The sequence below is a fragment of the Cucurbita pepo genome, chromosome 10 (genome assembly GCF_057944985.1).
Source record: "Cucurbita pepo subsp. pepo isolate OVF chromosome 10, ASM5794498v1, whole genome shotgun sequence".
NCBI lineage: Eukaryota > Viridiplantae > Streptophyta > Magnoliopsida > Cucurbitales > Cucurbitaceae > Cucurbita > Cucurbita pepo.
Genome location: NC_141807.1, coordinates 14,129,019 through 14,141,931, shown reverse-complemented (window position 1 = coordinate 14,141,931; position 12,913 = coordinate 14,129,019). Strand labels below are relative to the sequence as shown.

Genomic DNA, 12,913 nt, shown 5'->3' with positions numbered 1-12,913 from the left:
TTTTATCTATAAGGCTTTCTTTACTTACAATAAGTCCTCTCTCTATATGGGATCTCTGGTACCAACCTTATACATAACATGTTAAATTAACTCATACTTAAAAAAACAATCTCTCTCCTTTGGAGATTCGAGGTATCGATCCCCGTACCCCGTACCTCTCGCATGCTAAGCAAGCACTCTACCATCTGAGCTACATCCCCACAATTTTTGCATCACAAAACCCTAAATTTCCCGTCATCAATAATAGTGAAAATGAAGAAATATTACTACCCAACATGACATGAATAAGGAAAAATTGAAAAGAAATAGTATATTTAATAATAGATAGTCTTATTTTTGGAGATGCAGGGTATCGATCCCCGTACCTCTCGCATGCAAAGCGAGCGCTCTACCATCTGAGCTACATCCCCATGATTTGTTCATCATAAAACCCTAAATGTCCCATCATCAATAATAGTGAAAATAAAAAAATATCAAAATATTAATAACAAATAGTTTGGTTTGGTGATGCGGGGCATCGATAATTGTGAAAATGAAAAAATATAATAACAAATTAAATACTTTCTTTTGGAGATGCGGGCTATCAATCCCCGTATAACTCGCATGCAAAGCGAGCGCTCTACCATCTAAGCTACATCTCCACAATTTTTACGTCACAAAACCCTAAACGTCTCGTCATGAATAATAGTGAAAATTAAAAAAATATCGCTACTCAATATGTCATAAATAAGGAAATATTGAATAGAAATAAAATAGTAATAACGAATAGTTTCTTTTGGAGATGCAAGGTATCGATCCCTGTATCTCTCGCATGCTACATTCCCACGATTTTACATCAAAAAAACTCTAAACTTCCCGTCATCAATGATATTGAAAGTGAAAAACTATCCCCGCTCATTATGTAGTAAATAAGGAAAATTTTAAAAGAACTAATATAATTTAGTAATCGTTTCCTTTGTTGATGCCGCCTGGTATTGATCCCAGTACTTCTCACATGGGATGCAAACACTCTACCATCTAAGCTATATCCTCAAGATTCTTATGTCACAAAATCCTAAACATCTCGTCATCAATAATAGTGAAAATAAAAAAATAACGCTATTCATTATGTCATAAATAAGGAAAAATTGAATAGAAATAAAGTAATAACGAATAGTTTCTTTTAGAGATATGAGGTATCGATCCGATCCCCGTACCTCTCGCATGCTAAGCAAGCAATCTACCATCTAAGCTACATTCCCACAATACTTATATCAGAAAATCCTAAATGTCCTGTCATCAATTCTAGTGAAAATGAAAAAATATCTCCGCTAATTATGTCATAAATAAGGAAAGGTTGAATAGAAGTAAAATATTAATAACAAATAGTTTCTTTTGGAGATGTGGGATATCCCCTTACCTCTTGCATGTTAAATGAGCTCTACCATTGCATGTTAAATGAGCTCTACCATCTAAGCTACATCCCCACAATTCCTGCATCATAAAACCCTAAATTTCCCATCATAAACTCCATCCCCACAATTCTTGCATTTGCATCATAATACATTTCCCATCATAAGCTACATCCCCACAATTCTTGCATTTGCATCATAATACATTTGCCATCATAAGCTACATCCCCACAATTCTTGCATCATAATACATTTCCCATCATAAGCTACATCCGAGCTACATCCGAGCTACATCCCCACAATTGTTACATTTCCCATCATAAGCTACATCCGAGCTACACTCAAATTCCCATCATCAATAATAGTGAAAATGAAGAAAATCTAGAGATGCAGGGTATCGATCCCCATACCTCTCGCATGCAAAGCGAGTGCTCTACCATCTAATCTAAGCTATATCCCCACAATTCTGATGTCACAAAGTCCTAAACATTTCGTCATCAATAATAGTGAAAATGAAAAACTATCCTTGCTCATTATGTCCTGAATAAGAAAAAATTGAAAAGAAATAACATATTTAGTAATCGATTCAATCGGAGATGCAAGGTATTGATCCCCGTACTTTCCACATGGGAAATGAACGCTCTACCATTTGAACTACATCCCTATGATTCTTACATCAAAAAACCCTAAATGTCGCTTCATCAATAATTGTGAAAATGAAAAAGTATCTCTGCATATTATGTCATAAATAAGAAAATATTGAATAGAAATAAAATATTAATAATAAATAGTTTCTTTTGGAGATGCGAGGTATCGATCCTCGTACCTCTCGTATGCTAAGCCGTACCTCCCGCATGCTAAGCGAAGCTACATCCCCACAATTCTTGCATCACAAAACCCTAAATTTTCCATCATCAATAATAGTGAAAATGAAGAATATTGCTACTCAACCTGTCATGAATAAGGAAAAATTGAAAAGAAATAATTTTCAATAATATATTTAATAATAGATAGTTTTATTTTGGAGATGCGTGGTATCTATCCCCGTACCTCTCGCATGCAAAGCAAGCGGTCTACCATTTGAGCTACATCCTCACGATTCTTATGTCACAAAATCCTAAACGTCTCGTCATCAATAATAGTGACATGAAAAACTATCCCTGCTCATTATGGCGTAAATAAGAAAAAATTGAAAAGAAATAATATATTTAGTGATCGATTCATTTAGAGATGCATGGTATCAACCCCGTACTTTCCACATCAGAAGTGAGCGCTCTACTATCTGAACTACATCCCCACGATTCTTACATTAGAAAACCCTAAACCTCCCGTCATCAATAATGGTAAAAATGAAAAAATATCTACGCTCATTATTTCATAAACAAGGAAAGATGGAATAATATATTTAGTGATAATGAAAAAATATCTCCGCTCATTATTTCATAAGTTTAGTGATCGATTCATTTGGAGATGCAAGGTATCGATCTCCGTACTTTCCACACCGGAAGCGAGCGCTCTACCATCTGAGCTACATCCCCACGATTCTTACATTAAAAAATCCTAAACCTCCCGTCATCAGTAATTGTGAAAATGAAAAATATCTCCGCTCATTATTTCATAAATAAGGAAAGATGTAATAGAAATAAAATATTAATAACATAGTTTACATACGTGTCACTTGTGTTATTTTAATGTGTTTATTTACTTGGTAAATGTCTTTCATACTACAATCTCATGAAGGGGCATTTTGAGAATCGAACTTTCATACCACTAGACCAAATGCCCTTGTTATACCACTTGAAACATATGTATGAAGCATGAAAATTGTTATACAACTTGAAACATATGTATGAAGCCTTACCCTTGTTATACCACTTGAAACATATGTATGAAGCCTTAGGCCTAGGTATTAAGGTCGTATTTTGTCGTATTGCAGGAAACACGTGAAGTCCTCGGAGGTAGAATTTGTCTTGGAGAATAAAGTCTTGGGATGAGACGTTAAGAAAGACTTGAGCCAAATAAAGCCTTGGGATGGGATGTTAAGAAAGACTTTGAGCCAAATAAAACCTTGGGATGGGATGTTAAGAAAGACTTTGAGCCAAATAAAACCTTGGGATGGGATGTTAAGAAAGACTTTGAGTATTAAGAGCATGATGGTAAGTATAAAATGTCGAGTATGAAGTTAGGTTGATTTCAAATATGAAGTCCTTAGATAAGAAAAGATTTAGACATAGGGGCATTTCAAGAATTAAACTCAAAACCTCTTGCATCCCAAGTGAGAATCATACCACTAAACCAAATGTCTTTTCTTGAACACCCAATATTTTTAGCTTCTACTCAAATATATTTTTCTCTTAGTAGTTGGAGGGCTATAAAACGAAAAGTTGAATTGTTATAATATACCAGGGTTATCAAATAAACCAACAACCCAACAAAATAAACAAACTAATCAATTTTGGTTGGATTGATTCAGTTCAGTTCATCAGTTTGTTTGATTTAATTTTTCTATTTTGCCTCGTATGACAAGAAAATAAAGTTGTATTGAATGCACCTTAGTTTCATTTATGACAAACTCATATGAAACATAATTGCATTAATAGTACTTAGAGTTGGAGTCTATAAGCATTTCATGAACTTCAGTGCAATTCATGCTTCATTAAAGATGAGATGAACTTTAGTTAGTTAAGGGGAACTTTAAATTACTTCATGTGGAGCTTCAATTACTATATGCTAGTTACAATCTTTAGGATTGACTAATTGGACACGAGTTCATGGATTTAGGGAAAATTTTGTGTAATTATCAACTACAACTTATGTTTCCAAATTTTTAGGACATAATTTAGGTAGTTATTTTTATGAGTCCTAAACTTGTTTCTTTGCATAATATGGATTTAGTTGAACTATTATTATGGATAAGATGGAAAAAGAAATTGTCTTTGAATTGACTAATAGACCTAGATTCGTCGTTGTTGTCTTTTAACTTGTGATTTTGCAAAAAGCTTAACTAATATGAATTGTCATGTCACAAGAACTTTAAGGTAAATCAAGAATATACCCTACACATCATTCAAGATGGCAATAAAATGGAGTTGAATTGAACGCACTTTAGTTTCATGTTTGGCATGTTCAAGATAAAACATAATTGTATTAATGATATTGAGTGTGGAATCTATAAGAATTTAATGATCTTAAGAGAAATTCCTGTTTTATGAGAGGATACCAACTTTATTTAAGGTACTAGGAGTTTAAGAATTTGGATTTGAATCTGGTTAAGGAACAGTAAGATTTGAAAGTTTTGAATTCTAGACCAAATTTGTACCTAATTATTTCTTTTTATGACTAGTTATAAATTAAGAGAAAAATATTTTTGTAAATATAGATTTATCTCTAAAGCTTTCGTGACGAAACCATGTTCAGACTAGCCGTTTAAAGTTAGGAGATGCGGTCACAAGTGTGATTATTTTGGATGGGTTCGTAATGGAACTTATCGTTGAGATGAGGGAGCCTTCAAAGGTTGTGCACTCACAGATGGGGTTGTTATGTAGCATTAGTCTGTCTTTGTGTTTGAATTCTTTTGTATTTTTTTTTTTTTTTTTTTTTTGTAATTGTATCCCAAACACTTTTTTTTTTTTGTTTGGATAAATTTGAACAACACCGTCTTATAATTTAATTTTATTTTATATTTAATGTTGTGTTACTCAATCTCATTTTAATTTTACAACATTTTCTTATTTTATATTAATTTACTTTTATTTTTATTTGTTTTCACTCTCAATTTTAGTTTCTATTTGAGTTTTGAACCCTTGAAATTTGGGTTGTGACAGATTGCTATCAGAGCAGCCAAATTTTAAATTATATAGATTTTTTCTTAGGATAAAGAGTTGTATATCTCTATGACTCAGCTCGATGACACGTCTCTCCGCGACCAAGTATGCAGTCTAACCCTATTTTGTATTATATGATATGTTGTAAAACTTGTATGAATTTATTGTATGTTTTGATTTTCGTGGTAGTTATAAAATGTTCTTGGACGTTAAAGAGTGAACGTTAACTATATAAGACAATGTGGATCAACGTTATAGTGTCTAGATATGGTGAGGAGGAAAAGAGTGGTCATGAGATATCTGACTAGCCTTAGGAAAACAGAGAGTTGTCGTTGCACAGTGCGAGACATCTAATCCATGAAATTTTGGTACTAGAAATGAAGAAACTGGAGATGGTTCCCAAACGTCTGTATGGACCATTTCCAATCGCACTTTCTTTGGTTCCTTGGCAGCGTCAACCAGATTAACCCTACGGCGTGACAATCCTTGAGCTTCCACTCCTCCGTGGTCATGGTATCCAACTTCACCCCCAAAATGGGTTCCTGAATATCTTTCTCGTATAGGTAGTCTTCAATCTGCATCTTCTAGATACTGATATCGAATCCATCAAACTTTTCAATTCCAGTCTTTGAACTTTCCATCTTCACAGATCGTGGTGAATCTCTCCTCGCTCTGATACCAGTTATTAGAATAACACAACAATGCACACACTTGATCTAAATGAACACAAAGAACATGATAGAGAAAATGTAAGAAGAAATATTTGACCTGCAAAGGCTCTTGTCAGTGATCACTCAAATGCTTGGCAAAGACACCAAGCCAACACCTCTACTGAAGAAGGGAGACAAAAACAAACCACTAAAGCAACACATGTTCACGCAGAAATACCATCCAGACGGATGAAGAGAAGGGTCGACCACGATAATTTCAAAGCAAATAGAGAGTTATGATAAGTTAAGGTCAAATCAACTTTGAGTTCAAAGCAACAAGAACCAAAGACTGGTGGAAAAATTCTATGGACTAGTCGAAGTTGTCCACAAGATTAGGAATACATCATATAGGATCCAATTGCTCCTATGGATACAGACTAACCCTGTTGTCCACGTCAGTAACTATAAACGTTATTATTCTGACCAAGAAAACATCAAGTAAAAGCAGGTGGTATGACATCATGCAAAGAAGAAATTGTTTCAAGCGAAGAAAGTAGGAAAGACACCAACAGAGAAGACTTGAAGAGTTAACAAACCGAGAAGTGATTTTCAACAGGTCCTAATAGGTTGGAAAAGACTCCTCAATACTGAGATCAGCTAGAAGCACGTCGCGAGATCTAAAGTTAACCTCATCCTACAACGTTGATTTATGAAGAGCCGGTTGATAAAGATATTGACAAATTGTGTAAGGGCAGATGTCGCGGTCATGATTGGCCAAGGCGTGTTGCCTGTGGCTGCATGTTAGATGTCTCAGCTATTCTTGTAAACGATTTGTGGTTCATGGTGGCATGATCATTCCAAACCCCTTTTACTTGCTTTCATCTTAGATAGGCCTTTACTATTATTGTTGTGCCAATACGAGGTGTATGATCAGTTCTCAAAATCATATCTACACCCATCAGGACTAAAATGTCCCAAAATGTACTATAGGAGAACGTGACCAGTTGTTGTTTCTTCACTTTTAGCTTATAACATTGCTTTATTTGAAATTATTTTTAACGTATTTTCTCGCTCACGTTTTCTAAAATATTTCTTTCTAAATGTGATTCGAGCATACACTGCTATTGTTCGTTCAGTCTAAATTTTGCATGGTTGACTTGTTCATTGGATTAGAACAAATGTCACATAATCATTGTCTCACTACTGCAAGAGTGCGATTGTGACACTTGTCTTCCATTCAGTTGTGGGCCGCATCTTCTAACTAGTTACGTGAGTTTGGCTTAGAGCATACGTGTAGGTTGAAAACGAAATGGTTGGATGCGAACTGCGAATAAGGGTTTGGCCATGGAAGGTTTTTTTTTTTTTTTTTTTTTTTTTACCACATATGGACTTTGGGCTAGTGAGTCTTAAATTTGTGTTCGTTTTTTAGTTCAAACGAACCCAAATTAAACCTACTAGTTCCTTCTTCCTTGAACGACTCACTTCTATTCTCTGTTCTGCCTCTTCTTGCTCTCTGAAACTTCTTTAAAGGCTATTGTTCACCGATTATTTGGGAGCATCTTCCTTAAAAGGATTGTGACCACAGATGACCTATGTAGAAAATTTGTACCCCCTTTCCTAAAACCATTAGCGGACAACATACCCAAAACTGATGCGCTGACCTGACTACGCTACACCTCGTCTCACCCCCCCCCCCCCCAGAGTATATGGATTCACCTAATCGATGAACACTCAAACCAAACTCGCCCATCCTTTTTGGCACAGGGACGCGAGAACCAATCCGAGTAGTCTACAGTGGGGAGACCCCTTAAATCAACAAGCAAGAATGGCTAGGTTGATAGCAGGGTTAAAGAAAAGGCGAGTATGAAAAGACGTATCGCGTAACTGTCCCTGTAAGCAGCTTCATTCTTTCTTGATCTATGAACCGACTTTATGAAAAAAATCAGTCTTTCAGCTGAAAGTGTGACTGTTGGGTATGGATAAGTAGGACCTCTTGGTTCGGGGGAAACCGGAGATGTTGGCTAAGAAAGCTAAGCAGGCAAGTACAGAACGGACAAAATGCACATACAAATTGATTGACATGATCCCTCTCCCTCTATCTTTGGCTAGTTGGCTAGTTGCACGATAATCGGGAAAGCATACCAGGTAGGGAAAGAAAGGCTGCTCGATCTCCTGTAAGGCCAACCCTTAACGGCGAGCTCACCAGGCAATGCTATACGTCCGATAAAAGTCCAAGGTTTCGTCTACTACGGACCTGGAAGCTCTTGGAAGAGCTATCGTGAAATGAGAAATACATTCGATTATGGCAACTAATAGATAGCAAACTTTTTGGTAGAAACTGAATGATCCCTTGGCTCGGGCAAGAAAAGGAAAAGGTAGTCGTACTCCTACCTTTTCCGTCGGACGATAGGAAAGTTTGAGCTGAAAGATTGAATCATACCTGGTAAGAAAGGCAGGCTTAGCAGGTTTCTCGAAACATATAAACAAAAAGAGGAAGCAACCGGTCCTAAATAAGATACCGATACGCATACATTATCGCATGGAAGAACCTAGCTGAACCAGATCAACGGTCCTAACCTAGTCCGACTGACCTTCTTTGGCTGGCCCCCGCCCCTTGTTACAAGGTCAACCCGTACGTGCTTTTTCCTTTCGTTTAGCAAGATGGCTTACCAGCTCTTTCGGCTCATAGCAGCAGTATGAAAAGCGGAATCCTCATCCTGAGTCGAGTCCGCATTGCCATACGAATCGACATCGGCCAAACCAAGAGGTCCTATTTTTTCTTTAACGAAAGCGGATCTAACAGTTTCCATAAAACCAACCTCTTTTAAAGGAGTCGCTCTGCCTTGATCACCGAGGACATATGCAGCTCCCACTTTACTTTTGCCTACCATGAAAAGGAAAGTTCCCTCACGATAGGCCCTCCCAGCTCCCGAACGTCTTTCTATCAATCGAGAGAGGTATAGAATAGTACAACAAACCAACAAGACAAGAATGGACTCATAAGATGGGCGGTCAGGGAAGCGATTTCATTTGTGTTATCCGCCAAGGAAATGATTAAGGAAGTCTCTATTCACGGCTGAGAGATGACCGTATTGTTGCACATCCTGAATAAAGTACCGTAGGCAAGCGAAGCTTTTGAAAATGAAAGCGTGTAGAACTCAGATCCACTTTCTCTTCAATTCGTAAACTTTGGATCTGATCTTCCTTTCGCCTCCGGGTGACTCAGAGAGAATTTAGGCGTAGCGTGCATCCATTCAGTCGACAATAAGGTACAGAGCGGATTGATTAAATGGGCTTGAAGTTCCATTATCGTTAGGTCGAAGATCTCTACTAGGTTTAGTGCACTTTGGTAGTTGTGAATGTTGTTGTAATCAAATGTCTTTCTCATTCGACATTCTCTCTTACCAAGCACTCATACTCGCCAGGGTTGAGGAGACAGTCCGTGAGCTAATTGGGTTTCAAGATTGCGTATACGCGAAAAGATCTCACTTTTGGTTTAGACACAACTAAGCCTGTTCTGGTTCACGAAAGGGCCTGATCTCTTTCATTGGAGCACATTGATGCCGAAGGAGTCTTTGGAACCGGTGGAGAGGCTATGATGAATTCAGGCTATTCAAATAGCATGACTGATATCACAAAGAAAGGGTATCTAAGTCACACTAGTGGAATAGCTTTTAACCGACTCAGAACAATCCAGCGAGGGAGAAATCCTCGAACTCCAAGAAGAATCCGATTCATATTCTAGCACAGAATACGAATCAGAACAAGAAGGAAAAAGGACGTGCGAAGGATGCATAAATGTCCTTACAAAGGATCAAGAAATTCTACTCAAAGTAGTAGAAAAAGTTCAAGATCCAGAAATTCAAAAAAAATTGTTATGACAATCTCTAAGCCACCTAAAAGGGAAGAAAGAAATCCCTATAGACTCCAATCAGTTCTCCAAAGATTTGAAAAACCGAGAGAACTCACTACTCAAGATTTACAAAGAGAGATTAATAATCTCAAATAAGAGGTACAGGCGTTAAGATCTGAAACTAGGTCAGAATCTTATATGCTTCGTCAAGAAATTCTCAATCTTCAGGAAAGGCTGCCCGAACAAAGGGAAACTGCCCAACCGAACCTGGACGAAGAAGATTTTCAAAGTTCCTTCGTTGGAGCCATCACCACTTCTCAATATCAAAAATGGTATGCTCTCGTTACCTTAAAAATTTATGATTTCAAAATCACACTAAAGGCTCTCATAGATACTGGAGCCGATCAAAATTGCATTCATGAAGGCCTAATACCTACAAAGTATTTTGAAAAAACTAGTAGGGTCTTAGAGGTGCAAACAACAACAAACTCAAAATTAATTACAAACTATCAAAAGTTCATGTTTGCAATGATGGAATTTGCTTTGTAAATTCCTTCCTTTTAGTAAAGGACTTAGAACAAGAGGTAATCCTAGGTACTCCTTTCATTACTCAATTATATCCTTTTAAAATAAATGAAGAGGGGTTACCGTCAAAGGCCTTAGGAAAGAAGATAAAATTTAACTTTCTTTCACCACAAGGATTAGTGAAATAAATAACCTTCAAAAAATACAATTATTCAATCAATAAATGAATTAAATTATAAGAAAAAACAAATTTCTTTTTTAAAGGAAGAAATTTCATTCAAAAGAATAGAAGAAGAGATTCAAAATAAGACTGTCCAGTCTAAAATCAAAACTTTACAAACTGAAATAGAAAGGGAAATTTGTTCAACTATCCCTAATGCCTTTTGGAATAGGAAGCAACACAGTTGATCTTCCTTATGTCAAAAACTTCGAGGAGAAAAATATTCCTATGAAGGCCCGACCTATTCAAATGAATAGAGAATTACTAACATTGTGCAAAGAAGAAATCAATGATCTTTTACAGAAGGGTCTTATTAGACCGTCAAAGAGCCCCTGGTCATGTGCGGCTTTTTACGTCAACAACCAGGGAGAGAAGGAACGTGGAGTCCCGCGACTGGTAATAAACTACAAACCCTTAAATAAGGTTTTGGAATGGATTAGATATCCAATTCCAAATAAATCAGATTTAATGCAAAGAATTTCAAATGCAAAAATAATTTTAAAATTTGATATGAAATTAGGATTTTGGCAAATTCAGATCTCAGAAAAAGACAAGTACAAAACGGCTTTCAATGTCCCTTTCGGACAATACGAATGGAACGTTATGCCATTTGGGATAAAAAAACGCTCCATCCAAATTTCAAAAGATTATGAATGATATTTTCAATCCTTTTCAAGACTTTTCAATTGTTTATATTGACGATGTTCTGATTTTTTCTCAAAACATCGATCAACACTTTAAGCATCTTCAAACATTTTTTACGGCAGTCAAAAGAAGCGGTTTAGTTGTGTCTAAACCAAAAATTAAACTTTTTCAAACAAAAATGAGTTTTCTTGGATTTGAAATTTATTTGGGTCTAATTAAACCCATTCAAAGGTCCATGGAGTCTGCCTCAAATTTTTTGGACCAAATTACAGATAAAACCCAACTACAAAGATTTTTGGGATGTCTCAATTATGTGTCTGATTTCCTTCAAAATATCAGACCCATTTGCAAGACACTTTATGAAAGGCTAAAAAAGAATCCAAAGCCGCGGACAGAAGAACACATCAAAACAGTCCAAAAAATCAAATTCTTTGTCAAGTCAATTTCGTGTTTATCGCTGATAAACCCAAGGGCTAGTTTAATAGTGGAGACCGACGCATCCGATATTGGATATGGAGGAATCCTGAAACAGTCCCTTGACAAGAAAGAATCCATTGTCCGTTTCCATTCCGGAATATGGAATTCTACACAAAAAAAATTACTCAACAGTAAAGAAAGAAATACTTTCAATAGTACTTTGTGTACAAAAATTTCGAAGTGATTTAATTAACAAAAGCTTTGTTATCAAAACAGATTCAAGGGCATCTAAATTTGTTTTAGAAAAAGATGGCAAGAATCTTGTGTCTAAACAAATTTTTGCTAGATGGCAAGCCATTTCATCTTGCTTCGACTTCCAAATTTTGCCTATAAAAGGGGTCGAAAACCCCTTGGCAGATTACCTCTCAAGAGAGTTCTTACTCTCAAAGAAAAATTCTCCCCAACACCAATCTCCTTCTCCCAGTAATGACTGGAAAGAAAGTGATCGAAAATTGGAAGAAGCCCAATGCTTCTTCAAGCACACCTACTCCAATGACGTCTGACAGCTATGCAATGGATGCTGGTTTCACCTTGGTGACCAGGTCTAAAGCAAAGCTTTCTAAAAAACAAGCGGAGGTTATCACTCCGGCGAGACCTTCTGCCTCTTCAACACGGCCATCTGCCGTTACTCCATCGAGACCTACTGTCTCTTCCACTTCAAAGGGACCTTCTGTCCTCTCAACCTACTCGGATGCGGTTGTTCCCGTTCGATTTTCTCCAGTTCCTGAAATCAGGACCTATTTTCAAAAATCTGTGTCTATACCAGAAGCTATGGTAGAACCAGAATACGACGACCCGAAAATCGGCGAAGTCGTTAAAAAAGCCTATCCATCGGGATTCTTTTATATCCCAGAAGATCTTCATAAAACCAGAAGGTTTTATGAATTTATTCTAGTCGACACAAAGTCCGTTGAAATTACTCATATTCTGAGTCGCGATGATCCTTCGAAAATCGCGTATTCAAAATTAAAAATTTTTAAAGTCATGAACCCGACGTATTGGAATCAAGATCCATACACGGAGAAGACTTTTTCAAAACCTTTTGTTCCTCATTCTTACTCATACAGAGACTATCAGATGACATGGTTCAATGTCATTTGGTATCAAAATTACGAGCACTCGTGGTTTATTCAATTCTGCCAGAATGCTCATAAAATTCATTACCCATTTTGGTTTATCAAATGGTGGAAAATCTTTGGATCAGCCAAAGATATATTTCCAGTCCCAATACAGGAATCGTACCACTACTTCATTCAAAATATATTCAAAACCCCATTTCCATTAACCATGCGCTTTTGCGTATACTTTCAAATTCCTTGGATTTTAAC

The 12,913-nt window shown here is 36.6% G+C and overlaps 1 non-coding gene across 1 annotated transcript; it reads right to left on the bottom strand.

Moving 5' to 3' along the window:
- Nucleotides 1-337: 337 nt before the first annotated feature.
- Nucleotides 338-410, bottom strand: TRNAA-UGC (transfer RNA alanine (anticodon UGC)). The gene has a single exon. It is a non-coding gene; the product is annotated as a tRNA-Ala (tRNA).
- Between the last annotated feature and the right edge of the window lie 12,503 nt (nucleotides 411-12,913).